Source organism: Monodelphis domestica, chromosome 7 (genome assembly GCF_027887165.1).
Source record: "Monodelphis domestica isolate mMonDom1 chromosome 7, mMonDom1.pri, whole genome shotgun sequence".
Taxonomy (NCBI): domain Eukaryota; kingdom Metazoa; phylum Chordata; class Mammalia; order Didelphimorphia; family Didelphidae; genus Monodelphis; species Monodelphis domestica.
Window position 1 is genome coordinate 185,145,532 of NC_077233.1, and position 20,296 is coordinate 185,165,827.

The following is a 20,296-nucleotide window of genomic DNA, read 5'->3' on the forward strand; positions in this document are numbered from 1 at the left end:
AGTTGTGTTCATATAGTTCCTGTGTTTGTCTCAGCAGATAGATTCCTAAGTATTTTATATTGCCTAGGGTGATTTTAAATGGAACTTCTCTTTCTAATTCTTGCTGCTGAGATGTATTGGAGATATATAGAAATGCTGATGACTTATGTGGGTTTATTTTGTATCCTGCAACTTTGCTAAAGTTGTTGATTATTTCTACTAGTTTTTTAGTTGATTTTCTAGGATTCTTTAAGTAGACCATCATATCATCTGCAAAGAGTGCTAGCTTGGTCTCCTCATTGCCTGTTTTAATACCTTCAATTTCTTTTTCTTCTCTAATCACTACAGCTATTGTTTCTAATACAATGTTAAATAATAGAGGTGATAATGGACATCCTTGTTTCACTCCTGATCTTATTGGGAAAGCTTCTAGTTTATCCCCATTGCAGATGATGTTTGCTGATAGTTTTAGATATATACTGTTCTTTATTTTTAGGAAAGGCCCTTCTATTCCTATTCTGTCTAGTGTTTTCAGTAGGAATGAGTGTTGTATTTTGTCAGAGGCTTTTTTTTTTGCATCTATTGAGATAATCATGTAGTTTTTGTTGGTTTGCTTGTTGATATGATCAATTATGTGGATGGTTTTCCTAATATTGAACCATCCTTGCATTCCTGGTATAAATCCCACCTGATCATAATGAATAACCCTTGTGATCACTTGCTTGAGTCTTTTTGCTAGTATCTATTTTTTTTTTAAACCCTTACCTTACATCTTGGAGTCAATACTGTGTATTGGCTCCAAGGCAGAAGAGTGATAAGGGCTAGGCAATGGGGGTTAAGTGACTTGCCCAGGGTCACATAGCTGGGAAGTGTCTGAGGCCAGATTTGAACCTAGGACCTCCCATCTCTAGGCCTGGCTCTCAATCCACTGAGCTACCCAGTTGCCCCCACTAGTATCTATTTAAGATTTTTGCATCTATGTTCATTAGGGAGATTGGTCTATAGTTTTCTTTCTCTGTTTTTGACCTGCTTGGCTTTGGAATCAGTATCATATTTGTGTCATAAAATGAATTTGGTAGAACCCCTTCTTTGCTTATTCTGTCAAATAGTTTACATAGTATTGGGATTAGTTGTTCTTTGAATGTTTGATAGGATTCATTTGTGAATTCATCAGGCCCTGGAGTTCTTTGATGGCTTGTTTAATTTCTTTTTCTGATATTGGGTTATTTAGGTATTCTATTTTTTCTGTTAATCTAGGTAATTTATATTTTTGTAAATATTCATCCATATCACCTAGATTGGCATATTTATTGCCATATAATTGGGCATAATGGTTTTTCATGATTGTCTTAATTTCCTCTTCATTAGAGGTAAGGTCTCCCTTTTCATCTATGATACTGTTAATTCGGATTTCTTCTTACCTTTTTAAAATTAGATTGACCAGTACTTTGTCTATTTTATTTGTTTTTGTCAAAGTACCAACTTCTAGTCTTATTTATTAATTCAATAGTTCTTTCACTTTTGATTTTATTAATTTCTCCTTTAATTTTTAGGATCTCTAATTTAGTTTTCATCTGAGGAGTTTTAAATTGTTCACTTTCTAGTTTTTTAATTTGTATTCCCAATTCATTGACCTCTGCCCTCCCTAATTTGTTAATATATGAATTCAAGGATATCAATTTCCCCCTGAGTACTGCTTTGGCTGCATTCCATAGATTTTGAAAGGATGTCTCATCATTGCCATTTTCTTCAAGGAAATTATTAATTGTTTCTATTATTAGTTCTTTAACTAACTGATTTTGGAGAATCATATTATTTAAATTTCAATTAATTTTTTATTTGCCTCTCCATGTATCCTTATTAATTATTATTTTTATTGCATTTTAATCTGAGAAGATTACATTTATTAATTCTGGTCTTTTGTGCTTATTTCCAATGTTTTTATTCCCTAGTACATGTCCAATCTTTGTGAATGTACCATGTGCTTCTGAAAAGGTGTATCCCTTTTTGTCCCTTTTTATTTTTCTCCACATATCTACTAACTCTGATTTTTCTAAGATTTCATTCACATCTCTTACCTCTTTCTTATTTATTTTTTGGTTTGATTTATCTAGTCCTAGTAGGGGAAGGTTCAGGTCTCCCACTAGTATAGTTTTTCTATCTATTTCATCCTTGAGCTCCACTAGTTTCTCCTTTAGAAATTTGGATGCTATGCCATTTGGTGCATACATGTTGAGTACTGATATTTCCTCATTGTCTATACTGCCTTTTATTAGGATGTAATTACTTTCCCTATCTCTTTTAACTAGATCTATTTTTACTTTTGCTTTGTCAGATAGATATCATGATTGTGACTCCTGCCTTCTTTTTCTTAGTTGATGCCAATAGACTTTGCTCCATATGCTTACCTTTACCCTGTGTGTTTCTACCTTCCTCATGTATGTTTCTTGTAGACAACATATGGTAGGGTTTTGGTTTCTAATCCACTCTGCTATTTGCTTGCATTTCATGGGTGAATTTAATCCATTCACATTCAGAGTTATGATTACCAGCTGTGTATTTCCCAAAATTTGATTTCCATTCCTATTCCTGATGTTTCTTCTTTCACTATTTCCTCATAGACCAGTGTTTTGTTTTTAATCAGTTCCCCTATTTCCTACCTTATTTTGCTTCCCTTCCCCCTTCTTATTCTCCTCTTTTTTAGGATCTTTTTAATCTACTCCCCAAGCTCTCCCTCCCTTGTATTAATTCCCTCCCCACCAGTCCATTTGTTGCCCTTCTATTTATCTATAGGGTATGAATCAATTCTCTGCCCCAGTGGTTCTAATTGTTCTTCCCTCTTTGAGTCAATTTCAATGCACATAGAATTAAGTATTTCCTGTCTCCAACCTCTTCACCGTTCCAGTGTATTGGTGTTCTCCCCCATTTCTCTTAGTATTAATCTTTTTTTTTTACCTCTAGTTTTATACACATACACACACATGTTTATGTCTTGAATTTCATCCTATATAGTTTGTCACTGTTCCCTCTAAGTATAATTCTTCTAGCTGCCCAGGTGATAATAACAATTTTTAAGAGTTACCAATATCCTCTTTTCTTGTAGGGATACAAATCATTTTAACTTACTGGGTCCCTTAAAAAAGTTTTTGTTTTTTTTTTTATTCCCTTCTTAATTGCCTTTTGGTGATTCTCTTGAGTTCTGTGTTTGGGCATCAAATTTTCTGTTCTTTTCTTTAGTCTGGTCTTTTCCTTATGAATGCTTGGAGTATTCTATTTTATTAAATGATCATACTTTCCCCTGCAAGAATATAGTCAGTTTTGCTGGGTAGTTGATTCTTGGTTGTAGTCCTAGTTCCCTGGCTTTTCAGAATATCATATTCCATGATTTATGGTCCTTCATTGTAGATGTAGCCAAATTCTGTGTTATCCTAATTGTGGTTCCATGGTATCTGAATGACTTTTTCCTAGCAGATTGTAATATTTTTTCCTTGGTCTGGTAGTTCTTGAATTTGGCTATAACATTCCTGGGTATTGTCAATTGGGGATTAAGTACAAGGGGGTGATCTCTGGATTCTTTCAATCTCCACTTATCCTTCTTGCTCTAGAATGTCAGGGCAGTTTTCTTGGATGATTTCCTGTAGAATGATGTCCAGGCTTTTTCTTTTGTCATGATCTTCTGGTGGTCTAATGGTTCTTTAGATGTCTCTCCTGGACCTGTTTTCTAGATCTTCCATTTTGTGTATGAGGTGTTTCATATTTTCCTCAATTTTTATCATTTTTAAAATTTTTGTTTTATAGTTTCCTGTTGCCTTGTAATGCCATTTGTTTCTAGTTGTTGGATTCTAGTTTTGAAAAACTGAATTTCATCCCTGGTCTTTTGGTCATCCTTCTCCTTCTGATCTTTCATCTCCTTTGCCTCATTTTCAAGCTGGTTAATTTTGGCTTTCAAGACACTGTTTTCTGTTTCCAGATGACTTATTTTGTTTTTTAAGTTCTTTTCCCAGTTGTCTTCAAGCTCTCTTAATTGTTTTTTTGAATTGTATTTTGAGTTCTTACAAAGCCTGTGTCCAATTTGCTGGAGTTTCTTTGTTTTTGCTTGGTGTTCCTTAATCTTCCTCTGTTCCATTTGCTCTTTGTTCATTGCATGGATAGAAGCCGTCAATTGTAATTTCTTTTTCCCTTTTCTGTTGTTTACTCATATTCCCCCCCCCCCCTTTCCCCCACCCCCCATTTTCCCCTTGTAATTGCCTGTAGTCCTACTCCTCTCATTATTTGCTGAATCTGTGGGTTTGGGCTATTCTGTCCTGAAGGGGATTCTTCTCTGCTCTACTGATTGACTAGGTTGGGCTGATGGTATTAATGAGCTCTGAGGTCAGATCTTCCCCAGCTGGCTGCAGAAGCTGAAAAGGAGTGCTCTGCACTTCTCCATGTGATTCTATGCTGCTTGTGTTCAATGCCTTGAGCATGGCACAGCTGTGCTGACAAGGTATATTGTCCCTCCAGATTAGCACCCTTACCTGCCCAGAAATTCCAGCCACTGCTAGAAGCTCAGCACTTTATGGGGGGAGGGGTCCTGGGACCTTCATTTTTCCTTCTCCTTAAACTTGCATGTTCTAGAGTTCATTTTTTTGGGAGGGGGTATACCTTTTAAATTGAGTCCAGCAGGAGGGTTCCCTAACTCTGTCCTGTTGTTAGATTTGGTTTTCAGTCCCCTCAAAGCATTGTGTTTTTGATTTGACAAGGAAGGGTTTGAGGAGGTCTGAACTTTTGCTTTCTCTAAGCCGCCATATTGACTCTGCCTCCCATGGATCAATTGTGATCCCTATTGCTGGAGGAAGTATTCACACTGAATTCCTTCAATGGACTGAAGTAATGCTAACAAGATTATTGAATATCTTGCCAGTCTCCATTTGAACAGTTCTATAAATATCTGTTTGCTAGTGATTGTCTATATTTTGCAGTTGGAAAATAAATTCCATAGTCATCATAGACAAAGATATTGCATATTCTTTTCATCTGTCACTTTATTCTTTGTGTGGTTAGGATGAAATTTGAAAAGAGAGAAGGGTGAGATAATTGATCATATATATTTATTCATTTGGTTGATTACTTTTTCTGAGAATTAGACATCTGGTTGAGATGTTATTATTTTGAATGTGTGAAGATGGGATTGACTCTCCCCTTTGTTTCTATCAAATAGAGCAAATTCCTTTGACTTTATTCAATATTGTGAACTTGTTTTAAAAAAAAGTCTATGCTTGACCAAAATTGTTTTTCAAATATTATCATTTGCCATGAAAATATAATTAAAACAATAGAATCAGTATCTCATCTAAATAATAGAATAATTTTTCAACATTGCAAGGTATCATTTTTGGCTTAGCCTTCTTACTTTATTGTTTTAGAAAAAATTAGAGCTGTTATTTCAAATATTAGTCAGTAATTTATCCAATCAGTATAGTCTCTGATATAACATATAAAAGGTATTAAGAAATATGATCATTTTTCACTCTTCAGCATGTGCACACACACATAAGCACATAGTACATCAAAAGTAGCACCTTGCTATGTCTTGAGATATTTTAATTTATACAAAACTATAAGAAGAATTAACTTAGCATAGCCTCTAATTAGTTCTAACCATGAAACTATATTGAAAGATTCATATATATTTTGTGGTATGTTTAGTTTTCTTTTTTAAAATGAAAGTCACAGGAACTTTTTTCTGATTCCCCCTGCCCCCCTTTTTGGACTGGTGAATCTAGAGGGAGATGGGAAGTCATGTAGTCTATGTAGGAATATAGATGGCAGCAATAGAAAAAAATCTCATTTTCTCAGAATATTGTAAGAAAAAATTATTGTTATTGAAAACCCTTAACTTCTTTTTTATTATTTATTTGTTTCTGAAAATTTCATTTAGTCAATTTAGAATATTATTCCTTGGTTACACGAATCATATTCTTTCCCTCCTTCCCTTCTCACCCCTTCCCATGGCTGGTGGGCAATTCCACTGGGTAAAACCCTTACCTTCCGTCTTAGAATCAATACTGGATAATGGTTCCAAGGCAGAAGAATGGTAAGGGCTAGGCAGTGAGAGTTAAGTGACTTGCCCAGGGTCACACAGGTAGGAAGTGTCTGATGTCAGTTTTAAACCCAGGACCTCCTGTCTTTGGGTCTGGCTCTCAAACCACTGAGCCACCTAGCTGCCCCTGCAAAAAAACAAATTAAAAAGGAATAATCATGGCAATTGGGAGAGGAATGGTTACTGGGAGGAAGAAGGGGTGGGAGAATCATGAAGACATAAAGAAGTGCTTTACATAGTATGTTACCAGCTTGTGAGTAAAGAAGTCTCAATAAGATTGCAGTCATGATTTATTATATTATATTTTTATCATATTTATTATACCATATATTTTAATATACCATATAGTATATTTATTTTATTATATAAATTATTATAATAGTGGTTCTAATTTTTTTTTTGCTCATGGCACAATATTATTATTCTTTGCCACAAGACTTTTTGGTGTACTGAATTTTTAAGTTGGCAAAACTATGGGGGACTTGCACACACATGCATTTGATCTCAAGTTCAAGTTCTAAACAATTTATGACACATTGCAGTGAATCTCATATCACAGAGCACCCTTTGAGAACTACAAAGCTGGTGAATTTAAGGAAGTCAGTAAGCTTACATAAATATGCAAACAGTAGCAGAGAGGGATAGAGAATATTGTGGGCACTGCAAGATTTAAAATTTAGGTTTTATGCTAAATATGAGAATTCTAAAGTAATACTGTGGTCCCTGATTTAAAAATATTATAGGTTAAGCCAAAATGGCTTTTAGCAGCTCTATTTACAAAGAGGTGGAAAGAGAGAAAGTGGGAAATGTAAGAAAAAGATAGAAAGTACTGCCTAGCTACAAGTACCCTACATTTAATCCTAATGTCTGCAGACTGTAACTGGGAATCTGAAAGCAAATCTCTCTAGAAGTCAAAGTCCTAATTAGGAAGCCAAAATTCAAAGAAGCTGAAGAATCCACCAAGAACCTGCAGTGCACACGAGGTTAAGACCTCCAAGAATCTCACCAGAACTCATGCTGAAGGGAGTGTCCCACCACATACCAATGAGCAGAGAGGGTCTCCTCACCCAAGAACCAAGGAAGGAATCACTCCTTTCACCACCACAGGATCCAAGGGAAACTTCTCTTCAAGCACCAAGGCAGGAATGACTCCTAGCCAGAAGATCTGAAGAGAGAAGAAGAAGCCCCAAATCCAGGAAGCCTTGTAGTCCTTTTTCCACTGTCACTTCCTGTCTCTTCCCCTCTTCATAGGAACCAACCACAGCTTCCAAACTGCTTAGCCCTACCCAGGGCTGGGCAGTCCCCTTTGGAAGTGAGAGATTTTGACTTGTGAACTCTTCCACCTAGTGACTGGTCAAGTGTTAAGTAGGGGTGTTTTCAGTATTTGATTGATTAAACTAAAGGTTGCTGATTGATTACATTCGAAATAACAAAGAGAGATATTTCTATCTTCACAATATGAAGGCAGTGATCTACATGGAGCAAATGGGGATGGGAATAGAAAGTCCCCTCTTGGCCCATGACAAACTTTCACATGATACTTAAGTGGCTAGAATGGCTAGAATATTAGAAGTTTGTTTCTTGCTACTAGACTTGAGTCTGAATTCCATCTGTGGCCTTATCTGTTTTGTAATAAATGTTTATGTTGAAAAGGCTCATGGTTTCTGGTAGGTGAACTGACTTAAATGTTCTAGAAATGCATCAGAGTTTGATACTTTTTCTCAGATAAGGTTCTGAGGAGTGGCATGAACCACCGACATGAGTTGTTATTGTTATTCTCCCAGAGATAGAGCCTAGTCTAATTTCCAAGAATAGAGGGGGTTAGGAGTCCTATATGACTCTGCAGCATATATTATTTTGCACAATTAACATGCTTCCTCAGGTGAAGTTTAACTCAGCCAATATCTGATGACAACATTTTATCAAACTAACATTTTCATGGTATTGTTAGGTACTGGGGATACAAAAACAAAAACAAAGTCGTCTCTCCTATCAAGGAGTTTTCATTCTACTGTGTAGCTTGCAGAGAAATAAATACAAGATAATTTGAGGAGGGAGAGAACACTAACATCTTGGGTGGGGGGTTGGGGAGAGGAATGGAACATCAGGAAGGGCTTTTAATAGGAGGTGACAACCTAAGCTGAGGCTCAAAGAAAGCTAAGAATTTAAGAGGTGGAAGTGAGGAAAGGGAGTGCATTTTCTAACCTGGTGATAGGTTTTGTGAATACATGGAATTGGGAATGGAATACTGAATTCAGGAAATAACATGTAGTTTAGGCTATAGTGTAAACATGATTGAAGAAGGAGAATTATGTGAAGTAAATTAGGAAAAATATATTAAAGTCATTTTGTGGAAGACTTTCAGTGCTGAGATGAGGATTTTTTAATTTTATCCTAGACAATAAGGAGCTACTGGAGATTTTTGAATACAAGGTTTACCTGGTCCTATCTAGGCCTTAGGAAAATTATTTTGGCAGTTTCCCCATTTTACACTTAAGGAATCTGAGGCAGACAGAGGTTAGTGACTTGTCCACAGCCATATAACTTGTAATTGTCTGAAGCCACATTTGAACTCAGGTCTTCCTGGCAATAGTCCTAGTCTCTCCATTATGACACCTAGCTGTCTCTATAGTAGGAGAGATGAGATGATGAGGGCCTGAAGTAGAGTGGCCTTGTTATTGGAGAGAAGGAGACAGAACTAAACAATGTTGTGGAAGTAGACCTGATGAAAACTAAGGTAACTGGCTGGATATGGGACAGGGATGAATGAAAATAAGGAGTCAAGGATGACGATGATTGTGCAACTGGGTGACTGAAAGAATGGTGGTGTCCTCAAGAGTTCCCTCTAAGGTAGTTCAAAAGAGGGGCAGTTTCAAGGGGGGAAATAGTGAGTTACATTTGGAAATTTTTATTGAGTTTGAAGAAGGGTAGAGATATGGTTGGGGATGATGATAGAGAACGGGAGTTTAGGAGAGAGGTTAGGCCTGGACATGGTTCTTCTGTAGTCATCTGTGATATTATCAAAGGAAACAGTATAACGGGAAAAAAGAAGAGGGTTCAGGAGACTATGGTAGGAGATACCCATGGCTTTAAAAGTATTATTTTTATTTCCAGCTTTGAATTCTCTCTTCTACTTCCCTCTCTCATTGAGAAAGTATGTTTAGCCAGACATATCTGAAAACATATTTAGCCATATTTAAAATAATAGACTTCAATCTATGCCCTGAATCCATCTTCCCTCTATATGGAGGTGGGTAGTTTGTTTCATCATTTCTTTGTGATAATCAGAATTTCTAACTCAAAAATTTTTTGTCTTTACCACATTATTGTTATTGTATAAGTTTTTTTTTTTTTCCTGGCTCTGTTCACTTTACTTTGCATCAGTTCAAATGATCTTCCCAGGTTTCTCTGAAACCAATATCTTCATTATTTCTTATAGCTTTTCTGGATCATTGCCTTGTTGTGGTAGGGAGGGACTTGCATAGTTCAATGAAACTACGAGTTATGCCATTCTGGGTTAGACAGACAGGACAAAGTAGGGAGTTATTTTTTATATTATTAATTTACTAAGAATATTTTTCCATGGTTCCATGATTCATGTTCTTCCCCTCCCCTCCTCCAACCCCCTTCCATAGCCAACGAGCAATTCCACTGGGTTTTACATGTGTTACTGATCCAGACCTATTTCCATGTTATTCATATTTGCAATAGGGTGATTGTTTAAAGCCAACATTCCCAATCACGTACTCATTGATCCATGTGATCAATCATATGTTTTTCTTCTATGTTTCTACTCCCACAGTTCTTCCTCTGAATGTGGACAGTGTTCTTTCTCATAGGTTCCTCCAGGTTGTTTAGGATCACTGCATTGCCACTAGTGGAGAAGTCCATTACATTCGATTGTACCACAAAGTCTCTGTGTATAATGTTTTCCTGGTTCTGCTCCTCTCGCTCTGCATCACTTCCTGGAGGTTGTTCCAGTCTCCATGGAATTCCTCCACTTTATTATTCCTTTTAGCACAATAGTATTCCATCACCAACATATACCACAATTTATTCAGCCATTCTCCAATTGAAGGGCATCCCCTCATTTTCCAATTTTTTGACAGTAGAGAGTTCTGTCAAAACGTGATCCACCAGAGAGAGAAATGATAAACTGCTCCAGCATCTTTGCCAAGAAAACTTCACAGGCAGTATTAAAACGATAAACTAGGACACTAGAAGCTGAGTGCCTCAGAAAGGAAGATATCTAACACATTACTGGGGACAACTACAAGTAGCTCCAGAAAGAATGAAGTGTCTGGGCCAAAGCCAAAAGGAAACTCAGACATACCTGTGTCTTGTGACAAAAGGAAAGTCCAATGCTGTAAAGGTCAATATTGCATAGGAAAATGGAGTTTAAGATCTATGAATCAAGGTAAGCTGAATGTGGTCCAACAGGAGACGGCCTTGGAGTACAAAATGAAGCAGTGGTTTAAAGCCCTTTCCTCTATTACCACCACTAGTTTGGATTTCTTCCTCTGAAAACAGCTTATTTGTATCCTTTGATCAATGATCAATTTGGGGATGGTTTTATTTGTATACATCTTTAGTCAGTTTCCTCTATATCTTAGAAATGAGAACTTTATCAAGAGAAATTTGAAGAAATTCCTGTCCCTCCCAATTTCCTGTTTCTCTCCTAATTTTAGCTTCATTGGTTTCATTTGTACAAAAACTTTTAAATTTTATATAATTAAACTTGTCCATTTTGTGTTCTGTGAACTTCTGTATCTCTTAATTGCTCATAAATGTTTCCTTTATCCATAGATCTGACAGGCAGTATTTTCCATGATCCTCTTTGTTTGTGATGTTGCCTTTTATGTCTAAATGATGGAGACACCCCTGGTTTAAGCAGGGAAGAGATAATGATTCAGTAAAGGAAACTGAGAAATATTCAGGCAGGGGAACTTGGGAGCCAAGGGCAGTTAGCATGTATGGGAAGAGGGGATCATTGACAGGGTCAAAAGAGAGAGGGTAAGCAGTTAAGAAATTACATTTTGGGGGGCAGCTGGGTGGCTCAGTGGATTGAGAGCCAGGACCAGAGATGGGAGGTTCCAGGTTCAAATCTGGCCTCAGACACTTCCCAGCTGTGTGACCCTGGGCAAGTCACTTGACCCCCCTTGGCTAGCCCTTACCACTCTTCTGCCTTGGAACCAATATACAGTATTGATTCCAACAGGGAAGGTAAGAGTTTAAAAAAAAACAAACAAATTGCATTTTGTAGTCTTCGATCATCTTGGATAGAGCAGTTTCCATCCAATTCTGGGGCCAGAAGCCAGAGTGCAACACTTAGAAAAGTAGTCAGGCAGTGAAGACAGGAAGGTGACGTGCAGATGCCTTTTTCTAGAATTTTAGCTTTGACAAGGTTGAATAAAGGCGATTATGAGGATTGTGGAGAGCTGGGCAAGTTTTTAGGCAATGAGTAATGGAGCAATAGATAGGACAAATGGCAAAGACTGACTGACAGAGAATGATTATTTATCTGAAGTTACTTTTATTTTGGGCAATTGTCCAAAAGTCTGTTTTTCATTGCTGCCATCCCATTATTCAGAGTAGTTAGGTGTTGCTGTTTAATCTATGTAAACATTTTTATTTTAAATATGTAAGATCATGTAATTCCCCCCCCCCCCCTTTTTTTTAACCTTTATCTTCTGTCTTAGAATGAATACTGTGATTTGATTTCAAGGCAATGAGGGTTAAATGACTTGCCCAGGGTATCATAGCTAGGGCATATCTGAGGCTAGATCTGAACCCAGGACCTCGTCTCTAGACCTAGCTCAATCCACTGAGCCGTCTAGCCATCCCCCATAATTCATCTTTTAAAATTAAACAATATAAATCCCTTCCTTTCTGAATATATGAAAGGCTATGATTCTATAGAATTCTATTTCTTGTTGTTCAGTCATTTTCGATTGTGTCTAAGTCTTTGTGATCTTATTATTATTATTTTTTGGCAAAGATACTGGAGTGGTCTGCTCTTTCCTTCTCCAGCTCATTTTGCAGCTAAGGAAATTGAGATCAACAGATTCAGTGACTTGACCAGGGTCACAGCTAGCAAGTGTCTGGGGCTAGATCTGAATTTGGGATAAGGGAGACTTCCTGTTTTTATTAAAAACAGAATCTATTAAGTAATTAAAAGTAACTATTTTAAAATGTCATCTGTTGCCAAGAGATGCCAGTCCTTCATTGGAGTCCTTCATTTTAGGGATAGGAAACAATTTTTTCTAGAGCTATTTTTGGAAACTTGAAAATAAAAAGGAGTGAAAAAAGGCAAATGAAAATCATAATGAATTCAATTTGCATGATTGAAAGTCTTTTATATTTTTGTCTTACAACTTTATTTTGGTACCTCGAAATTGTTGATACTTTTAGTAAACAATCTATCAAATTAAATAGCATTTTCCCCTTCTTTTTCTTTCCTCTAAGGCAGGGGTCCCCAAACTATGGCCCCCCAAGACCATTTATCCGGCCCCCACCGCACTTCTGGAAGGGGCACCTCTTTCATTGGTGGTCAGTGAGAGGAGCTCTGTATGTGGCAGTGCCACAAAGCACGACGTCACTCACATACAGGACTACTTCCGGTGACATAATCCTTTGCGTGGCACCTTGTTCTGAGAGTAACTGAAGGAGAACGAGGCGTGGCGCAAAGGATTTTTGTGGCTACACAAAGGGAGACGTCAGCATGTGAGCAGTGATCTGGGGGAGGGGATTCTGCACTGTGTATACTGCTGCCTTGATTAATGGTGGCGGTGATGGGCCTGTGCAAGGTGTGACAGGCCCATCCCAGCCAGCGCTGCAGCCTCCGCTATCCCAGACAGACGTATACAAATGTTCATAGGTTTGTTTTTTTTTAAATAGTCTGGCCCTCCAACAGTCTGAGGGACAGTGAACTGGCCCCCTGTGTAAAAAGTTTGGGGACCCCTGCTCTAATGGATATATTATAATTGTATTTTTGGAAAAATGAACACTTTTTAAAACCAGAAAGCATTTCACATGTATAAATAATATTGCCTCCTTGATGAGGGGGAAGGGATGAGGAAAATTTGGAATTCAAGATTTTTTAAAATGAATGTTAAAATTTTTTCCATGTACTTAGAAAATATTCAATGAAACAAATAAATTAAAAAGAAAAAACTTCTTGTTCAAAACTTTTGAGCATTTGCAAATTGGAGAAAAGGTCACTTACACATTTGAATTCTTTTCTTATTTACCTTGGATAAGAGGTGTTTATTAGAAAAAAAAAGTTGTAAAGATTTTTTTCAATTACTCATTTCCCTTCTAATTTTAACTGCATTGATTTTGTTCATACAAAAACTTAAAATTTTATCCAATCAAGATTATGTATTTTATTTGTGGGGATTAGAATGCTAGGCCTAGAGTCAGGAAGACTTGAACTTAGTTAAATGGACCCTCAGACACTTATTAACTGTGTGGCTTTGAGCAAAGTCACTTAACACTGTAAAACTGGGATAAAAATAGCATTTACTTCCCAGGTCATTGTGAGGATTAACTAATATTTGTAAAGTGTAACAGCCCAGTGCCTGGCACATTTTGTCATTATTCAGTTGTTTTTCAGTCACATCTAATTCTTCATGACTCCATTGAGGGTTTTCTTGGCAAAGATATTGGAGTGGTTTGCTTCTCCAGGTCATTTTACAGATGAGGAAACTGAGGCAAATGGTGTTAAGTGACCTGCCCAGGTCAAATTCCTATTCCTTCAATTTCATATTTTGGTCTTGTTATAGAACTTTCATTCATAGAACTACATCAAGTAGTTGAGTAAGGAGCATCTTTGTTTTGCTCCAGATCACTCAGTTCATTCCTGGACATCTGTCAGAAATACTTTCCACCCTAGAGGTCTCTTCTTATGATGACTGCTTCCTCCCAGAAGGATGCCCAGGTCGTTTATGTCCTTTTTCCTCTCCAGGTGTACTCCTGACTCTGGACTTCCTCTAAGATCCCTGCCTCACGCACAGGCACCTTTATCTCCTTCCATTGCTATTCAGTTTCCTTTTATGGGTTGTCTTTACCCATTAGAATATAAACTCCTTTAAGGCTGCCCTTTTTTTTCTGCTTGTATTTGTATTTATAGTGCCCAGAATAGAGTAAGTGCTTAATAAGGGCTTGTTGCTTGATCTCATCAGAAAGTCCACTAACTTTTCCATTTTACATATAAGACTTTTGCTTGGATACTATTTCCTATATTAAGAAAAGATTCTTTTATTCCTATGATTTATAAAGTTTTGTTTTTGAAAAGAAATTAGTGTTGGCTTTTGTCAGAAGACTTTTCAGCATTTATTGATAAAATCACATTATTTTAATTAATATTAGTCACATGGTTTATTATGTCTTCTTTATGTTGCACCTACTCTGAATTTTGAGTATAAACCCAACTTGGGCATATAATATTTTTAATATGCTATGATCTCACTTGCTAATATTTCATTCAAAATTTTTTCATCAATGTTAAGTCTGGATATTGGTCTCATTTAGGTATCAAGACCATAAGAAATTAGAAGGGTGCTTTTTCTTATTATTGCAAGCAGTTTAGGGAATATTGAAATGAATTGTTCTTTGAATTTTCAATAGAATTCACCTGTGAATCTATTAGGTCCTGGAGTTATTTTCTTTGGGGGTTCATTTGTGGCTTGTTTCAATGTATTTTATGATATTGGGTTATTTAAGTAGTCCACCTGTGTTCTTTTGTTAATCAAAGTATTTTATATTTTTTGTAAATATTTATCTATTTCCTTTCTTATGAGTTTTGCTAGTATATAATTAGACAGAAGTTTCTAATAATGTCCTTTATTTCCTCTTCTATTGTTCACAGTAGTCATTTTTCATTTTTGATATGAACAAACTTGGTTTTCCTCTCTTTTTAATGAAGTTAACTAACTTTATTAATTTTTTTGGGGGAAAACCAGCTCCAAATTTTGTTAATTAATATATATCTTTTTGCACTCAATTTTATTCATCTTTATTTTGAAATTTTCTTGTGTTCAGTTGAGGTTTAAAATTTTTTTCAGTCTAATTTTAAAAAAGGTGGTGTGTGTCTAATTCATTACTTTGTTCTTCCTCTCTTTTGTTAATGAAAAGGTTTAGAGATAAAACAATTTCTCCTAAGGATTGTTTCCTCTAAGTTTTAGTCTATTATTACATTATTTTCTGTTTCTATATTTTTTCTTTGATTCACCACTTCTTTAGAATTATTTAATCTCTAATTTTTAATTCTTTCTTTACATTACTAAAATTTTTTTCATATTAGGAACAGAATATTTTTAGTATTTCTGCTTTTCTGCATTTTTTTGATGAGATCTTTATGCCTTTCAGGGCACACATGGTCAGTTTTTATAATAATATCACATATAGTGTAAAGATTAAAATTAATATCTGATACTCCAAGTATTATTTTAATACTATTTATTAAAATCAACAAAGAGCAAAGGGAAAGTAATGCTAGGAAAGAAAGTTGCTCCCTTCAACTTCCTAGTTCTAGCCAGAGAGAGCAAGCTTCCAGGGGACAGAGCTAGCCTGGTGGAAACTGAAACTGAATACCAAATTAACCAATGACACATGTACAGGAAAAGGAAAAGGAGATTGTGGGAAATGTAGTTTGGGGTACATATTCTAAATAATACAATAGATAAGAATTTGGTAAATTTCTTTCTCTTCCCAGGCAGTAATCTCCAGAGATCTATTCACTTCTTAATTTTTCTAAACTTCTATTTTAGGTCCTTAATTTCTTTCTTGTTTTTTTTTTTTTGTTTAGATTTGTCTACTTTTGAAAGGAGTACACTGAGGTCCCCTAATATATAGTTTTACTATCTATTTTGCCCTGAAGACTGATTAAAATTTCTTTTGGGTATTTAGACACATTGTTTTAATGTGTGTATGTGTCAAGTATTGATATGGATTCATTATCTATTATACTTTTAAGCATAATATAATTTCTCTGACTGGTTGTTTGGCAAATTGCCCATTTATATAATGCCATTGCTAAGGAAGTTTCTGATACTTAAAAAATTGTTTCATGTGACATTGTGCTTTCAAAAAATAGAACATAATAGAATGTAAACTTCTTGAAGGCAAAGATTGATTTTGTTGTTTTTTTTTTTAGCTTTGTATTCTCAGTATCAAGCTCATAACAATACATATTTGAGTAGGTTGATAATGCAATTCATAATGAGAGTTAAAATTGAATGAACTAAGGTCACTATTCAATGGAATTCATTGGAAAAATGTAAATCTAATTAATTTTTGACATGCTTATGGATTTGTAGATGAGGTCATATAGTATTGACTTTTAGCATAATTATTAGATTTAAAGAGGAAAAAGACACTTTTGAGTAGTCAATAGGAGGTAGAATGCCCCTCATTTTAGCTGGCAAAGCAAGGAAGGGCCTTTGGGTCTCTAAGGAATTCTGTTAGAAGAAAATGAAATAGATCCTTGTAGATTGTCTTAGGCATTAGTGGAGCAAGAAGTAAAAGCAGTAAGAATGAGGGCATTTTGCTCTAGTACTTTTCTCATTCGTTATAGCTTCTGTTAAAGCTCCCATGTACTTCAGGATATATAATAAACTATAATCTTTAAGTGAGAAATTGTCTTAGCAGGAGAGTAACTTTTTCCCATTTAGAATGATTTTAGTTTTTCAAAAAATAGTTTACCCAGATTGAAAAGCATGGACACCTTTTTTCCTGGTTAGTAGTGTCTTTATTGTGTCTCATTTTTTAAACATTCATTTGATGCTCGTTTGGTGCCAATCTGTGAAATGGATCATTATAGACATGGCAGCATCCTGGTAAAGGCCTACTTTTGTATTTTCAATGGGAAATATTTTGATTTCCTTAAGTTATCAATCATTTTTTAAAGTTTTAGATGGAAGTCAATGTCTACTATCTCTGGCCAGATTTTAGTTTTTTAAGATGTCTGGTTGTAATAGAATTTGAATAGTTTTGGTTTAGCTGTTAACCTGTTACTTTTATGAGGAACAACTCTACTATAAAAGCAAAAACATCAGAAATACAGAAACTACATTGTAATGGTATGACCAAAAGGGCAATTTGATGAGTGGTTATTTTTGTCAAGAAAGACTTGGATTTTTTGACAGTGAAAAAAATGTTCAAGCTTTTTTTCTTTAAAAGGAGTTTTTAATAAAGACACATTAAGAGATTGAATGAATCTATTTTGTTTCCACTTGGACTTTTACATGGTGGTGTCTAAATATAGATTAATAAAGACCCTGAACCATGATGATTATGTGACTGGTAGCACATTACTTATGTGTGCCTGACATGAAGATGTTTTTACTATTTTGCTGCACTAGACCCTGCCTATCATAAGCATCAAAAAAGTTCTTGTTGACCCTTTCTAAACAGATTTGTTTTCTTTGAAAACATCAAAGTATTTAACATTTTTGTTTCCTGAAGACATTTACCCAGTTTCTAGTGTTTGGGCACCAAAACTTGCCAAGAAGTTAGAACACAAGGATAAAGACTTGGAAGTGTAATGTGGATGCCTTGAGTTGCTCTATCATTATATTTGACATTTATTAGAAATGTTTGCAGTGAATCCTTTAAAAACGGTATTAGAAACAAAGTACAATTTGATCCCTCACTACAATGGATGCTATTTTAACAGAATAAGATGTTTTAGATCATTAACTTTGTTCTGTTTTAGGCCACCAACACTCTTTTCTCCTCTTTCCAGTATAAACTATTTATTCCTCCTTAAGCAGAAATAGATATTCTCCTCTCCTGTTATAGGTTATAAGTAAATAAACCCCTATTTCTACAAAATAATAAAAAATTTGGCAGGCATTTTTCTCTATATTATATTTAGACTTGAAAAAAGTGTGACTGTTTCAACTCTCTGATACACAAACTGTATTCTTAATCATGGACTTGTTCTGCTTGCAAATTAAATTATCATCTTAGCATCTTGTTTGAATTATAGCATTTTATATAATAAAAGGAGAATGTTCAGAATATGGTATCCTAAACAGTTTTGAAGATCTTTTTGGATGAATTATGAAATAACAGCATAAACAAATGACTGCTATAAGGGGCTAGGTAAGCCCCTAAGTTGAAGTGATTAGAAAGTCCCTTAGACATGTTACATTTTATTGATATTCATATTCATGAGAATATGTATTCACTTTCAGCAATATATTTAGTTACATGCAGAAGCAAACACCCAGATTTATTCAATTTTATTTCAATTAAAAACTACATAAGTATCTAGTATGTGGCAAGTAAGGTAGATTTGGGAATATGACAAAATATAGTTCTTGCCTTAAGGAACTTGTCAATTTAATAAGGAGAGGGTAAGCCAAGTATGTACACAAATAGCTATGATACAAGGTAGGCAGGGTATTATTGTTTCAAAGGAGAGATGATTTAGAAAAACTGCCATGAAACTTAAAGCAAGAGGGCTAACTTACAGTTTGGAACAACTTCATGGGGGTAATACCCAAGTGGAGCTTTCAAGAAAGGAATTTTTCAAGGTGGAGATAGAGTGAGAATACATGGCAAACATAAGAGTTGACATGAGCACAGGCATAATCATGGGAAATGGCAAGATAGGAAGGGATAATGGAGAATCCAGTTTTGTTGAAATGCAGAGTAGATGGACAATTACATAAAATAGTTTGATCTTTTTTTCCTAAAATTAAAAAAATAATCCTTTTTCTACTTCAGCTATTATTTTTCTTAATATTTTGATTTATTTTGAAAAATTTTCCATGGTTACATGATTCATAACCCTCCCCCCTCCACTCTTTCCTTCCCCCTCCCAGAGCTGACAAGCAATCCCACTGGGTTATATATGTATCATTGTTCTAACCTATTTCCATGTTATTCATATTTGTAGTAGTGATCTTTAAACATCAAAACACCAATCATATCCCTATCCAACCACATGATCAATCCTATGCTTTTCTTCTGTTTCTGCTCCCACAGTTCTTCCTCTGGATATGTATAGCATTCTTTCTCATACGTTCCTCTGAATTGTCTTGGGTCATTGCATTGCTAAACACTTTGGTTTCTTAAAAGAAATTGCTTATAGGGGATAGGTAGGTTAGGTTGGAGCTAGATTGTGGAAGATTTAAAATAATAGGGTAAGAAACTAAAATTTTCTTTGGTAGGTGGTGGAAAGTCAATGAAAGAACAGGCCTATTCCTTTGCATTGAAATGCTCTTTAACCTTATGCCCAAAGGACCCTACTATTTGCCTGGCTGTTGTGTCCCAAGGACTACCAGGCCTTGACATTATTATTGTATTGCTACCTACTCTAAACTTCCAGGCCTTGACATTTAAATTTTTCCCATTTTTTTTTACCTTTTTTTGTGTTCAAATTTCACTCTCCTTCACAACCCATTGAGAAGGCAAGGTATAACCCATTATGCATATGAAATTATGCAAATCACATTTCCATATTAGCCATGTTGCAAAATAAAAATGCAAGAAAAAAAGAGTGAAAAAAAAAGGTTTCAATCGGCACTCAAGTGTTCCTCAGTTCTCTTTCTGGAGTTAGACAGCATTTTTAATGAGTCTCGATCTTCTCAAGGGGAATATTTCTAATTTATTATGTTCTTCTATTAGAATGGGAACTTCCTGTGAGCAGCTCCTGGGACACCACTGCTTGGTAGTTTTGCACAGTGAGCTGTTAATAAAATGCTTTTTCATTCATTCATTGGAACCCCTAGCTCAGCAGTAAAAAACCAATAATTCTTACCTGACCTCTACCTACTCCCCAATTCCCCATTATTTGATATTTGTAGATGTTTTATATTTACTTATATATGGATCCCCCCCCCCCTTACTAGAATGCAAACTCCTTAAAGGCAAAGACTTTTTATTTGTCTTTGTATGCCCAAGTGTTGAGGAGTAACAGGTTTAGAGTGGTAAATTAGAAAGATTTTTTTTTTGTAAAGGACAGGTTGAAAGGTGTTAAGCTCTTATAAAATTCCAAGTGAAAGGAGTGAAAGGCGATCAGGCCCCAAAATAGGTGGAGGGCAATGGATGGTTTGAAAGCAAGTTTTTGTGGATGGAAAATCAACAAAATCATGAGTTAGAGTAAGAAGATTCTACACATTTGAACCTGGCTGCTTGAGAAGACTGAGTCCGTAAGATTAAGTGAGATTTGGAATATGTTGAATTTGAGGTGCTAATGGGTCATCTGGACAGTGATATCAAGCA

General features: G+C 35.6%; 1 protein-coding gene and 1 long non-coding RNA gene across 6 annotated transcripts in view; one reads left to right on the plus strand and one right to left on the minus strand.

Annotated features, from left to right (window-relative positions):
• Positions 1-20,296, minus strand: part of MRTFB (myocardin related transcription factor B) — a 396,134-nt gene that overhangs the window by 20,884 nt on the left and 354,954 nt on the right. The window lies entirely within an intron of this gene.
• The window catches only part of LOC103093111 (uncharacterized), a 177,743-nt gene continuing 164,299 nt past the window's right edge, over positions 6,853-20,296 (plus strand). The window contains exon 1 of one of the 5 annotated variants that reach the window (XR_008913626.1): positions 6,853-8,798. This is a non-coding gene — a long non-coding RNA (uncharacterized LOC103093111). The remainder of the gene's footprint in view (positions 8,799-20,296) is intronic. The other 4 variants (XR_008913629.1, XR_008913628.1, XR_008913627.1 and 1 more) reach the window with 4 other exon arrangements.